General features: G+C 41.2%; 1 protein-coding gene across 15 annotated transcripts in view; it reads right to left on the bottom strand.

Moving 5' to 3' along the window:
• The window catches only part of EXOC2 (exocyst complex component 2), a 214,910-nt gene that overhangs the window by 178,233 nt on the left and 15,187 nt on the right, over positions 1-21,490 (bottom strand). The window contains exon 1 of one of the 15 annotated variants that reach the window (XM_072729246.1): positions 14,330-14,991. The exons of the other annotated variants lie outside the window; for them this stretch is intronic. The gene's annotated coding sequence lies outside the window, so the exon portion shown is untranslated. Of the gene's footprint in view, positions 1-14,329; positions 14,992-21,490 lie in introns of those variants that run through there. 15 annotated transcript variants of the gene reach the window in all.

Here is a 21,490-nt window from a genome sequence, read left to right as displayed (position 1 = left end):
GATTGAGTCCCACATCAGATTCCCCACAGGGAGCCTGCTTCTCTCTCTGCCTGTGTACTCTACCTCTCTCTCTCTGTGTTTGTCATGAATAAATAAATAAAATCTTAAAAAAAATAAAGAAATCTTAAAATATATATATACATATATATTACATATATACATAATCATATATACACATATACAATATATATAATATGTATAATATATACATATATATAATCAAATTTGTGAGATGTAGCCAAAGCAGTGCTTTAAAAGCTTATAATAAGAGGACAAATATTAAAATTAAGGATATATGTTTCTACATTAAGAAATGAGAAAATGCAAAGCTAACTAAACACAAAGGTACTGGGAAGAAGAACAAAGGAAGTAGAATAAGGAAAATAACAAAGACTGGTAATCAAAAACAAACAAACAAAAAAAGAGAGAGAGAAAATAAAAAGAATCAAGAAAAAATTCTAAAACCAGAACCCTCTGCAAAAATTAACCAATAAACCCTAGCAAAGTTCTCTTTAAAAAAAGAAACACAAATTACCAATCTCAGGAATGAAAGGGCAGATAACTACAGACACTAAATATATTTTTTAAAGAGTAATGATGGCATATTATGAAAAACTTCAAGCCAATAAATTTTACAACTTGGATGAAGTAGAAAATTTCCTTAAAAGGATAAGTTACCAAACTAACACAAGATAAATTTAAAAAATCTCAATACCTTCATGTTTATTAAATAAATTAATGATCAAAAACTTTCCTACAAAGAAAACTCCAGACCTAGTGGTTTCACTGATAAGATCTATCAAACATTTAAGGAAGAAATAATACCAAGCCTACACGAATTATTTCAGAAAACCGAAGCAGTGGGAAGACATCATGACCACGTGGGGTTTATCCCAGTCATGCAAAGGTAGTTTAACTTTCAAAATCCAATTATTATAAATCACATTAAAGTAAAAAGAATAACCATGTATTTATCTAAATATAGAAATATTTGACAAAATTCAACATCTATTCATGATTTTTAAAACCTCAACAAACTAGGAATAGAAAGGATCTCTTAGTTAAGAAAGGAAAATGGAATGGGAGGGACCATCTAACATTACACAAATGATGAAATACAATGCCTTTCTTTCCTCTATGAAAGGCAAGAATGTCTCTCTCATCTTGTCTATTTAACACTGTTCTAGAAATTCTAGCCAGTGCAATAAGCCAAGAAAACTAAAGAAATAAATGGCCTAAAGATAGCAAAGGAAGAAGTATTTTCCAGATGACATGATTGTTTATAAAGAAAATCTTAAGGCATCTCCTAAGCAACTAACAATACTAATTAACTGAATTTAGCAAGATCTTAGTATTCATGGTCAATATACCAAAACTAGTTATTTTAAAATTCTAGTGGGAAATAATTAGAAATTATGTTTTAATTCTATTTGAGAATATTATTATAAAACCAAAATATGGTTCACTTGGGTGACTCAGCAGCTGAGCATCTACCTTTGATTCAGGACGTGCTCCTGGGATCCTGGGATGGAGTCCCATGTAGGGCTCCCTGCAGGGAGCCTGCTTCTCCCTCTGCCTGTGTCTCTGCCTCTCTCTCTCTCTCTCTGTCTCTCTCTCTCTGTCTCTCACAAATAAATAAATAAAATCTTTTAAAAAATAAAATAAAACCAAAATACTTAAAAATACATTTAATAAAAACAATGTATAGGACTTCTTAAAAACTTTAAAATACAGCAGAGAGGGGGAAAAAGAGAAGACCTAAATAACTGAAGATCTATACAATTACTATGGGCCATAAAACTCAATGTTATTGAAATATCAATTCTCCCCAAACTGACATATAAGTTGCAACCTTATGTAAAGAAACTGGCAAGCTGATACTAAAATTCCCATAGATATTCAAAGAACTTGCAATAACCAAAACTACTTTAAGGGAAAAAAAGTTAGAAATCTCTTAGAGAATATGATTTCAAGACTTATGAGAAATCTACAATAGTCAAGATAGTGAGTTGTTGGCATAAGGATAACCTAATGAAAGAGCTTCTGGAACAGAACAGAGTTCATAAATGGACCCACACCTGTAAATCCAATTGATTTTTGACAATGCAACAAAACAATTCAGGGGAAATAAAAATATTTTCATCAAATGGTGTTGAAATAACTAGCTATCCATATGGGGGGAAAAAGAACCTCACACCACTTACAGAAATTAATTCAAGATGGATCATAGATCTAAACATAAAAGTTAAAATGATAAACAATAAAGAACAGAATATCTCCATACCTGGAAATTTTTTTCAACATGGCAAACAATAACCATACAATGAAAACTCTGGGATATTTAGACCATCAAAATTAAAACTTTCTCATCAAGTTGGTGAGGATGTGGAGAAAGGAGAATCTTCTTACCCTACTGGTGGGACTGCAAACTGGTGCTGCCACTCTGGAAAACAGCGTGGAGGTTCCTCAAAAAGCTAAAAGTAGAACTACCCTAAAACCCAGCAATTGCACTGCTAGGTATTCATCCAAAGGATATAAATATATCAATTCAAAGAGGCACGTGCACCCCAATGTTTATAGCAGCAATGTCCACAGTAGCCAAAATAAGGAGAGACCAGATATCCAACGACAGATGAATGGATAAGAAAGACGTAGTGTGTGTGTCTGTGTACATACATATACACACAAAGGAATATGACTCAGCCATTGATGAATGAAATCTTACCATTTGCAATGACATGGATGGAATAAAGGCTATTAGGCTATATAAAATAAGGCAATCAGCAAAAGTCAAATATCCTATTATTTCACTCATATATGGAATTTAAGAAACAAAACAGATGAACATAGGGGAAGGGAAGAGAAAAGTAGAATAAGACGAAATCAGAGGAGACAAACCATAAGAGACCCTTAACAAACAGTTGCTGGAGGGGAGGGGCGTGGAGGGATGGGAGAACTTGGTGATGGGCATTAGGGAAGGCACTTGATGTAATGAGGACTGGGTGTTATATGCAACTGATGAAGCACTAAATTCTGTCTCTGAAACTAAAACAAAACAAAACAAAAAAATCTTTCTTGTCAAAAGAAAATAAATAGGCTAACCATGTACAAGCAGAAAATACTCTCAATAGATCTAACAAATGACTTTATATAAAGAATTTTTCAACTCAATAAGACAAGCAACCCATTTTTAAAAGATGGACAAAAGCTCTGAAAAACCTCTTCATAGAAGATACATGAACTCAATTTTTTTAAACACACACACACACACACATATATAGATATATATATGATATATATGACAGACACATAGGGAGATGTAGGTATTTGGTAGGTTGTGTGTCTCCTAGCTTTGTACGCAGTAAGAGGCTACAAGTAATATCACAAGAGTAGTAATGAGCATACCTAGCTTCTAAATACCATTATCCAATAAAAGGAATCAGAATCCTTAGAGAAATGGCTGATTCCAGGACTAACACAGGACAAATACAAGATAAGCCTAAAACACTGTGTTATGCCAGCAGAGAAGTACTCACTGGAAGGGCTCCTATTACCCAAATCTGAGATATTTGAGCACCAAAAAAATTAATGACAGCAAAGAACTGTAATATATTACAAAAGAAAATATGGGGATCCCTGGGTGGCGCAGCGGTTTGGCGCCTGCCTTTGGCCCAGGGAGCGATCCTGGAGACCCGGGATCGAATCCCACATCGGGCTCCCAGTGCATGGAGCCTGCTTCTCCCTCTGCCTATGTCTCTGCCTCTCTCTCTCTCTCTGTGTGTGTGTGTGTGAGACTATCATAAATAAATAAATAAAATAAAATAAACAAATAACCAAATAAATAAATTAATTTAAAAAAAAGAAACTATGGAAGTCAATGCTATCAACATAAATCAAGGAAAACATAAACACAGAAGAAAATTCTCCTTACAGAATGTTAACTAAGAAGATAAGGAAGTTATGATGCAATTATTATCAATGGATGCTAAAACTAGTGTTTTGCTAAAAAAAAAAAAAAAATATTCACATAGTTTCAAAGCATCTCTCTACAAATTACCTACAAATGGAAAAATAGTAATTTTACAGAAGATCAGTTATCACATCAATCAAGTGATTCAAATTAAAATCATCATTAAGACAGACAACACGTTCTTCTTAACATCATTGGTCATGTTCCTGCCAAAAATGTGTGACCTAAAATTCATCACCAGAGAACCTTAATTCACAGACATTCTACAAAATAATTGGTCTATACTCTTTGAAAATGTCAAGGTCTGGGACGCCTGGGGGGCTCAGTGGTTGAGCGTCAGCTCAGGGCATGAGCCTGGAGTCCTGGGATCAAGTCCAGGGATCGAGTCCCAGGATCGAGTCCCGCATCGCTTCCCCACATGGAGCCTGCTTCTCCCTCTGCCTGTGTATCTGTGTCTCTCATGAATAAATAAATAAATTATTAAAAAAAAAAAAGAAAGAAAATGTCAAGGTCAAGAAAAACAAAGAAAGGCTACAGAACTATTCTATATTAAAGGACAGTAAAAACTTTAAAAGATAGTGAATGTACTCTATGATCCTGGATGGATTCTGAAGTAAAAAAAAAAAATACTTTCTGTAAAGTACATAACTGGACAAATTATCAGCATTTGAATTTTAACTGTGGATTAGATGATATGGTACTAATATTAAATTCTGATCTTGATAAGTGTACTGTGGTAATGTAAGAGAATGTCCTTGTTCTTAATAACTACATATTGAAGTATTTCAGAGAAAATGATATTTGCACCATATTTTCAAATCATTCAAACAAATACTTACAGACTTAAAGTAAGGCAAAAATAAAATAATAATAAAAAATAAAACAAAGACCACCATCATACCAGAACGAAGACGGCTGGGGCTGGTGGGCTAAATAGTTGATGGGGATTAAGGAGGGCACTTGTGACGAGCACCAGGTGTTATACGGAAATGCTGCATTGCTAAATTCTTCACCTGAAATTAGTATTACACTGTATTGTTATCTAACTGGAATTTAAATAAAAATTTGAGGAAAAAAAGCATAAAAAAGAAAAGTAAAAATTGGTAAGTCTAAAGAGTTTACAGTTGTTATTTACCACAATTAAAAAAAAAAAAAAACTTTATAGGAATGAGTTACTTTTACTTTTTTTGAAGGTTTTCTGTTAAGTCTGAAGACATATCTAAATAAAAAGTTATCAAAAATAATGCTTTGGTAATATTTTAAAATAAAGCAAAACTAAAATTGATATTCTCCTACTAATCAATATATAAAGCCCACTGTTAGTCAAAAAATAATATTTAGTTTTACATTCACATTAATGCACAAATAAGCAATGAATAAACAGTCATAAAACAACAGACATGATAAAATTAGTGTTTGGTTAAAAAAAAAAGATTAAACCAAAACCCATATAATTAACTATATTTAATAAATACACTAAAATTATAGAAATTTCTGAAATAAGTATTCTTTTAATAGGTCATACTATTACTATCTCTTTAAACATGTTTCTAAACATGTACAAAAGAGTTGAAAGCTTGTTTTGAGAATGTGCTTGAAAATGACTATAAATTGATAAACCTGAAATTTGGTAAGGTAACACATATTAATAAAAACTTTCAAGAGAGCAAAATTGTATTTCAACACAAAGTTCTGAAGACTGCTTTAAGAAAAAGAAATCACATTGCCACAAAGATACCGTGTACCAGTGCGGGGAAAATAAAAACTAAGGGGAAGAATGGGTAATTACGCTGCCTCACTGATTAACACCTATAGCTCCTGACAAAGAAAAATGCTTCGTTCCACTGGCATCGAAACAGACCACCACTGAGGGGGGCTTAATAATCTATGCTGATCCCGGTCTGCAGGACTAGACTATAAAACAAGAGGCATGTGGCTTCAACTGGTTACTTCAGAATCTGGTCTACTTCACATAAAAAATAAAATTTTAGGCAGAAATATTCTACAATCTACATTTCCAGAAAAACAGTAGGGTAAAAACATAAGAAATTACCACTGACACTAATATTACTGAAAAGGTGATTAATAAAATATTAGACTGTCAGCTCCCCTTCACACGGTGGTGCTGATTACCAGCAGACGGACGTGCCAGTTCCACGGAATCAAAGCCCAGAGACTTGATCCAATTAATGCCTAGACCCCTCATCTGAAGAAACCCAGAGATGTTAAATGATTTTTTTCAAGGTCAAACACCTAATTACTCATAAAACAGACCAGATCCTTAGTTTCCTGGGTCACAGGAGTCTAATTATCACTCTTTCCTTCACTCCACCCTGCACACTATTGAGGTCAGTTCATTTCCAACAGCCCACGTTCTGAGAACCGTAGCTGCTTCCTATGTGACTGAGGAATCCTCGCCCTGGTATGAGACACAAGTGAAATTAGAATACCTCTAGTTTCAAAAAGAAGAAGAAGAAGAAAGAAGAAAGAAGAAGAAAGAAAAAAGAAGGAAGAAGAAGAAGAAGAAGAAGAAGAAGAAGAAGAAGAAGAAGAAAAGGAAGGAATGAAGGAATAAGAAGGAAGAAAAAGAAAAGAATAAAAGAAAAGAAAAGAAAAAAAAGAAAAAAGAAAAGAAAAGAAAAGAAAAGAAAAGAAAAAAGAAAAAAGAATAGGGAAAAGAAACTCAAAATAAAACGACGACAGGGCATTTCCAATTTACTTCCAGTATTTCAAATCCATTTTGAGGGCATGATCATAATGTTAACGATGCTAACCTCAAAGTTTATCCAAGTAAAACAAAGTAATGTCTAGTAACAATAGGTAATGTCTGGGCCACTACTGAATGAATCAAAAAGTATGATCTATTTTCTTATTTATGATTAAGGAGTACAGCTGTGTTCCAGATACAAATCAGAGGCAGCTGAAAACCCAGCATTCACTTTATCAGTTCATATGCCAAAATTAGTGGTATTTCCTTACCATGAAACATCACTTACTTGTCCCTAAACAAGGGCACGCCGTTGTCTTAGGAAGACCATTAAGCCACTTCATTTAGAAACATAAGAGTATCTACTTTCGTACGCTATAATGTCCAAAGCACATGCCACAGTGCCCACCAGAGTCCACACTCAATTATTCGTGGAATGAATTATGCAAAGAAAGATCTCTTTTCAATCCACCTCCAGTTAGAAATACCCTACCTTACGTTACGTTTAGCATCGCAGCTAAATAATCCCTTAGCATTCTCGGGAAAGAATCTTAAGCCTTGAGAAACAGAATTCATTTGAGAACATTTTCAGTTTCACAACCCATGCCAGACTAAGAGGAATATTTTTAAAGGAAAATTCTCAGCTATAGTTGTCATTAAGTGCCTACAAATCTGCCTCACAAAGATTTTCCAAATGCAATAAACCAACAGTCTTTCAAATTTGTCCGAAGGTCTTTCTTACACAAACATGCTAGGCAGAGGTTGACAAAAGTTTGACTCTGCCTGTCATAAACCTCACTTAATTAAAATAATAGTCGTGATATTACGTAGCCATTTAAGACTATGAAAGAGGTAAGGAAAAGTGGATAAACCTACCCTAAAAGTACACACGCCACGAGCTGATTTCACCTTTTGAAAGCAGAATGAGAGACCAGAAGTAGCTATCACTACTCCCACAAGGAGAGTAACTGCAGGTACAGGATAAGCCACCTCTATCAGGCAACATCCTCACGCAAGCACACTAATAATAAACCGGGATTAGATGACACAAAGGGGCAAATGACAAAGGCTGGCCGTGCCGGGGCACCTGCTTGGAATTCCGCGTGCCCCCACAGGTGTGTGCAGGTGGGCTGCAAATCCTGCTGCGCTGACTCTCAGCCTAACAGCTGCCGCGCACACGCGCGCCTGTTACCACCCGAGGTCACAAGTCCGCTGAGAAAGGAACCGCAACTCTGCTGTGGCTTCGGACTCGTGTTAATTTACCAAGCATCTTTCGACCACCAGGACCTGTACGGGGATAACCAGCTAGTACACACTGGCCTGCTCTCCTCTGATACGGGGCAGTACACTCGCACAGAAGCAAGTATTTATCACTTACAGTATACTCATGAGTGACCTTTTCAATAGTGGAATGAAAAATAGTACAAATGTGTCAGATAAATAAGCCAGTATAGTTTTTAGCAAATGACATCCAGGGAGGCAATAGAAGCTACACGTTTACGGACATAAGGCAGCACTTCAATACATTTCATCAGTGATTTATTTTCTGAAGATAGTGAAACATAAAGGCCTAAGTGTTTTCTTGCTTCTTAGTATTGTTTCTCTAAAAGAAAGAAACAGAAGCTGAAATAATTTCTAAACTTGATGCCTTGATTCTTTAATGTGAGGTCTTGGTCTTCCAAGGAATTACCATTTTGTGGCAAATAAATTCCTTCCTACCTGCAAGAACAAAGGATTATCTTCACGCAAGGATGATATGACAATGGCTTTTACCATGCTTTGGACTTTTTTTTTTTTCATATAAATTTTATCTTCTCAGATAAGTAACAGATTCACACGGGAATCTAGTTTATTTTTTTTATAAACAAAAGTATATCCAAGCTGTCAGTCTCTGAAATAAGCCTCGATAGATCAAGCTCAAAAACTTGACACCTATAAATAGTTCGGAGATCTGGATTCTAAAATGGGTTCTGGCATTAACAATTAAAAATCCTTAGTTACTTTTATGCTCTCTGAAACTGTCTTCTCATCGATAAATAAGGTGGCTAGATGAGACCATCCCTAAGGCCCTTATAATTCTTGATTCTATGAGACTCGCACACGACCAGGCTTTTAAATTCAATTACTAATGTAAGACTAGAAACTGGCAATCCTTAGCTTTTCACAATTAAACCAAACTATAAAAGAACACGTTATTATTTTATCATTTTAAATTTTTAAAAATTATTAAATTATTAAAATTAAAATAGTTTTAAATTTTAAATAAATTTATTTAAATTTTAAATTTAAATAAATTCTATTAAAAGAATCCGAATTTTTAGATCTTATATTTAGATGTTACAGTATGAGATGGCCTATTAATTTTTCTTTAATAGCAACAAATCTGTAGGTTACCCCTCATATTTTCAAAAGTCGTATTTCAAAAACTAGTCTACAAAACTTTTATACTTTACATTAATGAATCATTAAAAGTTAACCATTATAGTAATTCACCATAGGTAAAATGCACAATTATTTATTTTTCCAAAACAAATCATAGGTTTTTTTTTTCTTTCATTTCCCTGGTTGTATTAAATATAGAGAATAGAAACAGAAACAGACAAAGAGAGGGGGAGACTGAAGGAAAAGGAGAAGAGGTGGTAGAATAAGTAAAAAGGTAGACTTTTACCACAGCTTGAAAATTCTCCTTTGATTAATAAACCAAAGAAAAAACTAGAAAAGATACTAGAAACAAACATAAGTCATTTCTGTGTTATGTACAGAAAAAAAAAAGTCTGCATATCTTATAATTTTCTCACTAGGTTAAAGTATTTGTTTTGCATTTTCATCTTTCATTTAAAGTCTACAAATAAGCTGGTGAGGGCAGGAGATTTTTAGAACATTAAAAATCACTTGTTTAAAAAAATCTTTACAAACAGCTTTGAAAATACAAAACAATTTTGTATAACTTAGAAAAAAAACTCAAGCTGTAATTTGGAAATAGTTATCTGTTAATAATTTATAACACTTTGAAATACTTTTGAAAACCACTGTTTAATCTTCCTGTATTGAAACCTGCAGACTACTGAAATGGCATCTAGTCAAAATGAAAGATCTTCAAGAGCCAGAGGTCAAGTGACTTGCCTAGATCTCACATTTCTGGGTTCTTTCCACAACACCATGAATGGAATTTAGAAATCAGCAAAACAAAATAAAATGAGCAAATTTAAGCATTTTATCATGAAATCTAGTAGGAAATTATTCATTACTGATTAAAATGTAGTCATGGGAATTTACTGAGTCTGCAAAAATAAAGGCTGCCAAGTTAACAGCTCGTCTTTTTGCATAAGCAATTAAAAAACTAAAATTTAATATTTAAGAATATGAACCTTCCCTCTAATCACTGCACCAGTCCTTTATAACTCCTCCTTCCTCTTCTCAAAATAATGAAGCATTAAGAATCATTTTCTAAATAAAATAAGGTAATACGGGCAGCCCGGGGGGCTCAGCGGTTTAGCCCGCCTTCAGCCCGGGGCGTGACCCCGGGGTCCCGGGATCGAGTCCTGCGTCGGGCTCCCTGCATGAAGCCTGCTTCTCCCTCTGCCAGAGAGAGAGAGAGAGAGAGAGAGAGAGAGAGAGGCAGAGACAGGGTCTGTGTCTCTCATGAATAAATAAATAAAATCTTAAAAAAAAAAAAGAATAAGGTAATACTATGGGGGGAAAAATGGAAACCTAAAAGTTACCCACAAGAAAAAACTTGGTCCACAGAAATTGACTATTTCCTTGAACCCATGTGAATAAGATGCATTATTAGTGAATCTAATAAATAACCAATTCAAAACACAGCCTGTAGCCAAAACTGTATGATCTGCACAAACACTAGATACCTTGTATCTTTCAGATGCCACACTGAGCTGATTTTTAAGCAAAATCCTTCACAAAGTTAGACTTGTTTTAAAAGAATGAAGTTCCCATTTCACACCGTAGCATCTTATAATAGAAACTGATCCAGTGTTTCAAGAATTCAACATTTTTATTTTATTACAATCCTTTTTCCCCAAAAGTTAAGATAGAAAGTCCTTTTCTTTTTGGCATCTTAAAAAAAAAAACAAAAAACCCTAAGTCAATAAACATAAAAATGCATTTTTCTTTCACCAATGACTTTTTCAATAAAAGCTTTGCAAAGGAGGAAGCGCTCAGCCAAATGTACACTCCGCATAGGCCAGTGAGGTACAGACCTGCAAGCCGATGAACTCAGGGTCGGCTTCAGTTTTGGAAAGACCATAAGCTTACATATATACATAAGACAGGAATAGCATACTGGAGAGACATCCTCATGGACCAAAATGAGAGGAAGAAGAATATTGCTCAAAACATTGCACAAGGCTGTCAGAGGATTTATTTGCTGTCCCTCGAAAGACTGCAGAAGCTTCGAACTGTCTACGAGCGCTTGCAGCACGCTCTCCAGGTTTCTAGCGGACCGGGAGGATTTCCAGGGCTGGTAAAATACCTTTCAATAGGCACGGCGTCGGTTTGCACACTCACGTTCCTTTTGCACCTGGATTTGATCACTCAAGTTTGCTCCCCTTTGTACGCTGCGCTTCAGTCTTCAGAGCGCCTCGGGGTCCCCCCCCAAGCCCTCGGGCCTCGGGGAAACCCCCTCCAGACCCATCACAGGCCCCACCTGCGGCAACAGCAGGTGCACGGCCACAGGCCTGGGCAGGGGCTGGGCAGGGGCCTGGGCAGGGGGCCGGGACAGGGGGCCTGGGCAGGGGCCCGGGGCAGGGGGCTGGGGCAGGCCGGGAGGCGGCGTCCACACTGCGGGGTGGGGGCCCAGGCAGGCCCAGGACAGCCCCACCCGGCTCCACCAGGACAGCACCCAGGCCAAACCCGGGCCTCTGGTCCCACCTTCAGCTGCCCTCCAACTCCTCCCTTAAGGTCTTCGCCCTCCCACCCCAAGTAGGAGGATAGGCGACCCCAGAAATGCCCGGCAGCCTTCTCCACGCGGGAAGACCCCCTCCCGAGGGGAACCGTCCCTCTAGGAACAGCCGCAGGCCGCTGGGCAGCAGTGGCCGCTGGGCAGCAGGTGCAGCTGCTTTCGCCCCGGTCAGCGTCCCAGGCTCCTGGGACCAAGCCCCGGTCAGGCCGCCCGCCCCGAGCGCTCTGGCTGTCCCTCTCCTCCTGCACCTCCCCACGCTCTCCCGCAAAGTTAAAAAAAAAAAAAAATCAAATTCAGAGAACACGGTCTCCATCAGCCAGGACACAGATGTCGGTACGGCTGTGTGTGCTCTACAGGACTGCAGCACGCGAGGCACACAGTGGCAGCCCGAGGTTTACCCGTAAAGTGCACGATGAACGCCTCCCCGTCGGCAAGTCTAGTCTACATCCCCCACAGGCCGCCTACTGTCCCACGGTACCGGTGTGCAATCTAAGTGGCATTTAGGCATTTTCTAAGTTTTTGCTCTTATGATCATGCAATGAACATTTTTCTATAAAACTTTTTTGTACATTTATCCAACTATTTCCCTGCAGCACATTCAAAGAGGAATCTCCAGTCAAAAGATGCGCATTTAAGATCCCAACATGGGGGCACCCAGGTGGCTCAGTGGTCGATCATCTGCCCAGACCCCAGGGTCCTGGGATCGAGTCCCACATCGGGCTCCCTGCATGGAGCCTGCTTCTCCCCCTGCCTGTGTCTCTGCTCCTCTCTCTCTCTGTGTCTCTCGTGAATAAATAAAAGTCATAAAAAAAATCCTAACATGTGCGTGATCACCAAACCGGCCTGCAGAAAAGTTTTATCAGCTCACCCTGCCACGGGGACGCTGCGCAGTAGGACTATGTTAAGTGTGTAGCAATCTGATAGGCAAAATAAAATAAATGGTCTCACCTTGCATCGTGGGTGAATTCCATTTTAATGATCTTTGCAACTTTTTATGAAGTTTATTTTCCTTGATTTTAAGATCTCTAGTAAAAACATTAACTCTATTCTATACACTGTCGGTATCTCCCCCATTTATCATTTGTCTTCTCACATTGTTTATTGTGTTCTTTGTCCTTAGGAAATTTTGACTCTTTTTTAATGTCAAACCAATTGACCCTCTCTTTGCTACTCCTAGAATCATGCTTTCAAAGTTATGTTTCTGGTATTTTAGTACTGTTTTATCTGCTTACTCAACTCATTTGAGTTAACTTAACTTAGTTAACTATTTCGGAGTACTGCATAGCTAGTTGACCAAATGCCATTTCAATGTACAATCCACTGTCTTCTCCGCTGATCTGAAATGTCACTTTTATCAATGACAAAAATTCTCATTTGAAACTGTTTCTGGATCCTTTATATTTTGTCTCACTGACTTTGCTACTATAACGTAATGAATTAATTTAATCAGATACCCAATAGGACAATTAATTTTCAGTAAATCAATTGAGCCAACCTGTCACAGGTATCGATATACATGAACTTTTAAAACACGGTGTGGGGCACCCGCGTGGCTCAGTCAGTTAAGCCTCATTTCGGCTCAGGCCATGATCTCAGGGTCATGTCAGCCTGTGCTCAGCTTGGAGTCGGCTAGGGATTGGATTCTGTTTCTGCCTCTCCCTCAGCCCCTCCTCCCACTCGTTCTCCAACCACCAATCATCAATCAATTCCAACAAAATATTGAGTAAGATTCTTAAAAGTAATCCTACTAAAATTTTGATGGATTATCACCCTGACATCCTATATTCCTGCTTGTCTATCTCTACTGACTAGACTGTAAGTTCCAGAAGAGAAGGGGTCTTTATACTTCCATGCGTTGCTATCCACCCAGCACTCAGAACATTCATCCGGATATAACTGACGCTCAACACGTATTTGTTAAATCAACAAATGTATCGATTACATTAACTACTCAGGTAATCTCAGGATACTTAAATTATCTGCAACACTGAATCCACTCATTCAGATCATTTATAACTGTCAATAAACTGTTCAGCTCTCAAACTCGTCAACTTACTGAGCACTGAGTCTCTCTCAGCTGAAATCATTTTCCAAGTGATCTTTTATATTGTCTCTGTAGAAAATCTGATCACCTTCATACGCTTTAATTTTGGCTTTTACCCTTCAATATTTATGTGTCACTGATTTTAACTGCCTTACTATTACTACATTAACTGTAACTTCTAAAAGAATGGTGAATAGCTATAATATTGGCAGGTACCTTTTATTTCTAACTATGAATGGTGATCCTCTAGAACAGTTTCTCAACCTGTTTTTCATGTGAAGAGTCTTTTTAGGTCTTTTTTTCTAATTGCCCGAAAGATATCTTAATATCATAAATACACTGTATATCTATCTGTATTGTGAACTGCTTGGATCTATACCTTACATAAAATTAAGATATTTTTGTCGCCTCGCGGGCTAATTTTCAATTATTGCTCCTGTTGAGAATATGTGCTGTAGCACTGTATGTTTGCCATTAATATTACCTAGCTAAGACCTAACTATGTTACAGAAAATAGCTTTCTATCCTTATTTTGTTGAAAGTCTATCTTTAAAGGTAGAAATGGACGGTGAAATCTATCAAATTTTCTCAACATCTTTCGAGATGACTTTTTTAACCTATTAATATCATGAATTAAAATAATAAATTTCCTTTTAATGAATTAGTCTGTGTTCCAGGAATAAACATTACCTGGTTCCACTTCATCAGGTTTTAAATATCCCTGGATTTGACTCCCTACTACTTTAAGAGTGTTACGTCTTCAATCTTATTTCCAGTCAGTCACAAATGGTCTTCTCTTGTACTGCTTCGCTCATTTTTGTATCACCCAGAAGCACTCGGCAGTCACAGATTATCATTGAGCACCTGCTGTACCCAGGGGGCCGTGGACTCTATTTTGTCTTCTTCTCCGGCCTGTCTAGGCTGAGCGCTTAGCTCGCCTGTCTCAGTCTAAGCCGCTGTTCGTCCTGCCCAGGGCGCTGGTCTCAGCAGAGAGTCTGACCGCGGTGGTTTCGCTGCTGGGTCATCCACGGCCTGTGCTGCAGGTTTCACTGCTTCTCTGACCCAGGGTCAGCCTCAGGAAGCTCTCGGGAATCCCGCAGTTCAGGGTCTGTGGAACCTTGTTTTTGTTATCATTAAGTTCCAGCTTTTACTTGCTTCGTTCTCCTTCCAGTGCGTCTGCTTGTTTTGGTCGTTCAGATGCTGTGACCTCGGGACCCAGGCCAGGATGATAAATCCGCATAAACGCGCACCTCGAGCTCCCGGCCGAGCGCCCCGGGACCGGCCCGCACTCCGTCGGCGCACGCGCAGTGCCCAGCGCTCACCTTCCTTCCCGTCTGCGCTGCGTGATTCTCGCGGGCGGGGAAGAACCCGGGGCGGGGCCGGCTCCTCCGCGAACCCTCCCTTCACCCTTCAGGGCTGCCCCTCCCTCTCTCTACAGTACCGTCCCGTCCTCCCCCGTCCTCCCCGCCTCGCCTGGCCGCGCCCTGGACAGCGACCGCCCGCGACTCACGTGACGGCTCTGCTGGGAAACACGTGCCCGCGAGGCCCACGGCGGGACCCGCCCTCCGTGCCGCACAGCGGGGCCGCGGGGGCTGAGGGGGCCGCGGGGCCGCATGGGGGGGGCTCGAGGCCTCGGACCCAGCCTGCTCCTCGCGTGCACGGCAGCCCCACCCGCCGACGCGCTCCCGGCGGCCGCCGACAGCTTGGGCCACCCGTGCGCAAGCAGGCCCGGCCGACCCGGCTGACCCGGCCCCCGGCTGACGCAGCTGACCCGGCTCCCGGCCCCCGGCTGACCCGGCTGACCCAGCTGACCCAGCTCCCGGCTGACCCGGCTGACCCGGCCCCCGGCTGACCGGGCTGACCTGGCTGACCCGGCTGACCCAGCTCCCGGCTGACCCAGCTCCCGGCTGACCCAGCTGACCCGGCTGACCCTGCTCCCGGCCCGGCCGCAGCGCGGGGGCCCCACACGCTCCCGGGCTCCCCGGGCCCCAGGACGCCGCCGTCCGTCCCCGCCACCCCCTTGGCGGCCGTCCCGGAACACGCCGCTCCCGTCACTGAACAGGCCGTCGGGTCAATGCCAGGTCAGCCACGAACAAGGCACCTGGGCTGCGCCTCCCTCTCCAACCCCTAAGGCTCCTCTGGGCGGACGCCGGCCTCGGACGTCATCACCTTCCCGAGGAGCCTCTCTTCATGCTTCGGGTGGAACAGGCTGACCGGAGGCACATTCCTCCGATTTTCGGCTGAGCAGGTCGCATTCCCCCCTTAGGATGGTCGATGAGCTGCGCGTACAGAGCTCCACGCTGGTGGGTTCCTCCAGCACGGGACGCCGCGCCCTCTCTTGCTCTTCTTGCTCATGTGCTGTGTGAGAGGAGACCCCACGTCCTCTTACCCTTGCTGTCCCACACCGTGTCTCCTCTGGTCCACCTCAAGGCTACTTTGAATTTTCTGTAGTTTGAACAGAACCATAGTTTGGTTTGGTCTCCCACAGGTCCTGCCAGAGCACTCTCCGAGCTCCCGGGCTGCGTCTTACCTTCCCGCCCCCACCCCCACCCCGGCCTCCTTCCCGACTTCTCTCTCCCTGACTTGTCTGCAGTTTGAATATGTGTCTAAGTGTAGATCTTTCGTTATTTGTCCGCTTACTACACTGAGTTTCCTGACCTGTGATCATTAAGTTCAGAAAACTCTCAGCTGTTACTTCAAATACGTTTCCTGTTCCTTTCTCTCCTCCTGATGTTTGCACTATGCGTATTGTACCTTTTGTAACCGCCCCACGTCTTAGTGACTCTATTTTCCTCAGTTTTTTTCTCTGCATTTCAGTCACTGACACTTCTTCTAGGCTCAGTGCCTCTTTGCTCAGCGATACTCCGTCTACTGATAAGCCACCAAAGGGACTGTTTGTTTCAGCACGTTTTATTTCTTTTAAAAAAATTTTTTTTATTTATTATTTATGATGGTCACACACAGAGAGAGAGAGAGAGAAGGAGAGGCAGAGACACAGGCAGAGGGAGAAGCAGGCTCCATGCACCGGGAGCCTGATGTGGGATTCGATCCCCGGTCTCCAGGAGCGCGCCCTGGGCCAAAGGCAGGCGCCAAATCGCTGCGCCACCCAGGGATCCCCCAGCACGTTTTATTTCTAATTCGTCTCAACACTTTCTTAAAGTTTCTCTCTGCTTACATTTCTCATCTGCTCTTGCACGTGGTCCACTTTTAACAACTACAGCCCTTAGCATATAACTGACAGTTATGCCAAATTCCTGGCTCAGTAATTCCAACATCCCCAGCACATCTTCTGCTTGCTTTGCTCTGATGCTTGCTTTGTTTCTCCAAACTGTGTCCTGTAACGTGTTGTTGCACAATGGACAGGATGTGTCGATTAAAGCCACTGGTACTGGTTCCGCAGAGACATCTGCTCCGGGACTTCTGCTCTGGTTGAGCAGTGATCCTGTTTGCTCGGATCTCTCCAATCATGGAGCGAGCTTGCTGTAACCTCACTTCCGTGATGGAAATATATGTATGACTTGTAACGATTTTGACAGCAATCTTTCTAACCTTGTCTAAATTTGTCTTATAATACCATACGGAACATAATTTAACTTAAAAAATCATTCTCAGCCATTATCATGATCATTACAGGCTGCTTTGTACATGTTCCCGGGTTATTGCTTCAGGCTGCAATGTTTTATGAGCTTGCTTTTTATAGTCATCTCAACTGACGTCAGACTCTCACTAATTATTAAAATCAGGGTGCCAGTCTCTGACAAATCTATTTCCTGTCTTTCTAATCTGTTGCTTCTGATCTACAGCACTGCTCCTGGAGGACAGTCACTCTGTCCAATTCTACTCCTCTGCCAGTTTCTGCTCACCCCACTTCTTGAGCATTCCTCCATAACAGAAGTCAGAAGGGTGTCCAGGCGCTCCATGTGCCCTAGCTGCCCGCCACATCTCCGTCAGGTCAAAAACACCCAGTTTCTTGTGATCCTCCAGGCAGGATTTCTTAACTGTGGCACTGGTCACAGCCCGGACAGGCCGTTCTTTGTAGTGAGGGATGCCCTGTACACAGCAGGATGCTGAATACCGTATCTGGCCTCTCTGCACTACATACCAGCAGCACACCAACAACTACAATGATTGAAAGGTATCTCCAGACAATGCCAAACGTCCTCAGGGAAGCGAGAGGGTCACCCCCGTTTAGGCCCACTGCTCCAGGGATTAGAACGGGGCCAGAGATCTGGGTACACAGGATAAGACCCCTCTTCCCGAGCCTCTGCATCACTCTGGAAGAGCGACAGTGAGCCCTGGATCTCAGCATGTCCCTGACAAGACTCCCGCTCCTCCCACCCCTCAAACTCCCAAGCTCACTACCACCATCTTCCTTAACATTGTGTCTTACTTACACTTACCTGGGCCTCAGGAAGAAGCCCTGACTGCTGATCATCCCACATCCCTGGGCTCTAATCCCTATTTATTCTGACTCTCCCTTTCTGGATCCCTATCTACTAAAATACTAACAAGCCAACTTATAGAGAAGACTTACTGTGACAGGTTTTCAAGATTTTTTTTTTCTAGATTTATTAGAGAGAGAGAGAGAGAGGCAGAGACACAGGAGGAGGGAGAAGCAGGCTCCATGCCGGGAGCCCGATGCGGGACTCGATCCCAGGACTCCAGGATCACGCCCTGGGCCAAAGGCAGGCGCCAAACCGCTGAGCCACCCAAGGATCCCCACAGGTTTTCACTTTGATATCTGTGGTAGTCCTGTAGGTTCCAGACAAGTGCTGATGACAAATAAAGACCAAAATTAGTATACAAAAGTGGTTACCTGCTACCTCCTTGATCCAAAAATAGGAAACCGAATGATCATTGTTTCTTTTTTTTTTTAAAGTTCTGTTTTGTTTTGTTTTGTTTTGTTTTAGTAATCTCTACACCAGTGTGGGGCCCAAACTCATGATCCCAAGATCAAAAGTCACATGCTCTTTCAAATGAGCCAGCCAGGCACCCAGAACTTTCATTTTTTCTAATCAAATTTTATACTGCTGTGCCAGGTTCAAAGATTAATAGAACTACCAAACTCCAAACTAGAAAGCATGCAAAAATGCCAAATTGGTCATAACTCACTTGCAATTAGCCAAATTTAAGCCATTATACCTAAAAAGATAACTAAGATCAAAATGAGGATTTTTTAAATTGCCACAATAATTACAGAACAGGTGATTCTAACTGAATGACAAGAACTGCTAACATGAGTGCTTCTTTTCTTCATATAATTTGGTATAAGTATATATATATATATATATGGAATTTGTTTAGCCTTTGACGTGATTTATTTATTCTTTCATTTATTTAGCCTCTGGGCCATTTTCCTCTGAACAGTTCACACACCCTGTGAAAAAATAATCTTGTACAAAATGTGGACTGTGAACACTTTTCAAAGCCTAAGAGTGAAAATGAGTTTGGACTGTGGTAAACAGAAGAAAGAATATCTCCAAAATAACTTCAAAAATAACTGGGAAGAGTAGGAGATTAGATATCAAATGCTCTCTCTCAGACTCTTTTCTAGGTCAAATTTATGCCTCTTCTCATGGGTGATAAGAATCACTGCTCCTCTGATCTTTGCTCTCCTCTGCTACTAAATCCTGAAGCTGTGATACAAAGTCCTGGTCCATGTATTAATCATGTTTTATTTTCCGTATTTTATGAAGCTTTGACATCTTGGAGCCTTGCAGACCAGGAAAGGAACTGCTCCTCTGTGTTAACTAATTCCTGGAGACAGCAAACCACTAGCCAGGAGCATGCCTTTAATACGGAAATGAGGGGATCCCCGGGTGGCTCCTGGTTTAGCGCCTGCCTTCAGCCGGGGTGTGATCCTGGAGTCCAGGATGGAGTCCCACATCGGGCTCCCTCCATGGAGCCTGCTTCTCCCTCTGCCTGTGTCTCTGCCTCTCTCTCTCTCTCTCTCTCTCTCTCTCTCTCTCTGTGTGTGTGTGTCTCATGAATAAACAAACAAAATCTTAAAAAATATATATATGCGAATGAACCCATCCGGGGTCCACAGCCACCTTCCCGGGGCTCCTGCCGTCCAGGACAACATTCCAACTAAGGACACCTGCATAGCCAAAGCCTGCCAAGGTCAAGCCAATCCTAACCCAGCTCAGCTTGCCTATCCTGCTCGCCTATTCTTGCCGAGAAAACCACAATAAAGGCTCTGGCCCATCCCTACACCTTCTGCCTTCTGACCAACTCTAGTACTTTCCTCAACCCTGGCTCCCCCTGCCCTGCCCAGCATGGTATGCCTCTCCTCCTGCGGACTGTGATGTAGGTTCTATGCCCAGTGTGGAGCCCAAAGCAGGGCTCAAACTCAGGAATGAGTTTGAATAAGACTTGAGCTTAGTCAAGAGTGGATGCTTAAATGACTGCTGCCAGGCACCCCTGGCTTTTGTGTTTTCAGGAGCTACCTTTTCTCTTACTGTTGGCCTTACCATTCCTGAATAATAATAAAATCTACATTTAAAACAGTCCTTTTTCAATCTTTTTTGGGCCACTAGGAGTAAATGCCAATCCTCCCTTTTCACAAAAGAGTCTCAGGCTCACTGAAGACAGAAACAGATATTTAGAAATTCCTTAACTCCAAGTGCTTTGAGGGAATCTGGCCAGTAATGCTTTTATGACCTTTATCCATGACAGATTAGTGACAGGAGAATCCAGCGCTACTGCTACTGACTTCTGACTCCTGCAGAGTCCATGAAGACGGGTGCTGTATCACCCACTGCTTCCTCACCAAACTGCCTCTTTGGAGGACAGTTCTCCTGTGGACCCTGAGGAGGAAAGGTTCTGGATTTCCCACATTACACCTTATGAGGATCTTGACTATTTAATTAGTGGGTTGAAGTTTTCATGTGTAATGGACAGTTAGCATATGAGGTGTGTAAGAACAAGTATCCCTTCATTTGGGACATTAGTAACATCTTGTCTTTGCTTAAGGCATTTTACAATATAGGAAACAACACAAAACATCAGTAAAGGATGTAGCTGGCCGTTAATGAACACGTCTTATGTAATAAGCAAACATCAATTAATAATAGTAGCAACAGTTAGAACTATTGAACGTTTATTATGTTCTTTCCACGTGAGAACTTTTAATCCTCACAACTCCCCTGTAAGGATACCTCATTAATACTTTGTCCAACACCCAACAACTGATAACTGAAAAAGCCAGTGTCACACCTAGGCAATGAGGTTATAGTGACTGTGGCTGCAATCGCGCGCGTGCACACACACACACACACACACAGATATCCTTCATATATGAAAATGGGGCCAGGGCACCTGGGTGGCTCAGGTTAGTTAAGCATCTGACTCTTGCTATCGGCTCAGGTCTTGATCTCAGGGTCATGAGTTCAAGCTCCCAGTATGGAACATACTTGAAAGAAGGAAAGGAAAAGGAAAAAAAAAAGGAAAAGGCACCAAAAAGGAATGGTTTCAAAAGTGCTGACCAGCTGACCTTCCAGCCCAGCTCTGCAGTGTGGCCATGGACATGCACTAAGAGATGCTGACTGGGACCAAGGACATCACCAACAGCCTTCATCAATACAAAGTCCACTGACTTCTATGGGATAAAGAACACTGGTATCACTAGACCACCCTTTAGCCAGACAAACCAATCTGTTCAGCTGGGAAAGATATAAAATCAGTAGAAAACCACTTAATAGAATTCATAAGACAAATATTCAAATCCTAACTATATAATTTAGTCAGTTCCCTTTAAACTCTTAGTTTTCTCATCTATAAAATGGGAATAATAGCTAACTTCACGGGTACACCAAGAATATTAAATGAAACCAAGTATGTTAAAAATCT

The sequence above is a fragment of the Vulpes vulpes genome, chromosome 12 (assembly GCF_048418805.1).
Source record: "Vulpes vulpes isolate BD-2025 chromosome 12, VulVul3, whole genome shotgun sequence".
In the NCBI taxonomy this organism is placed as follows: domain Eukaryota; kingdom Metazoa; phylum Chordata; class Mammalia; order Carnivora; family Canidae; genus Vulpes; species Vulpes vulpes.
The sequence above is the reverse complement of the archived record's forward strand: the minus strand, read 5'-3'. Positions and strand labels throughout refer to the sequence as shown.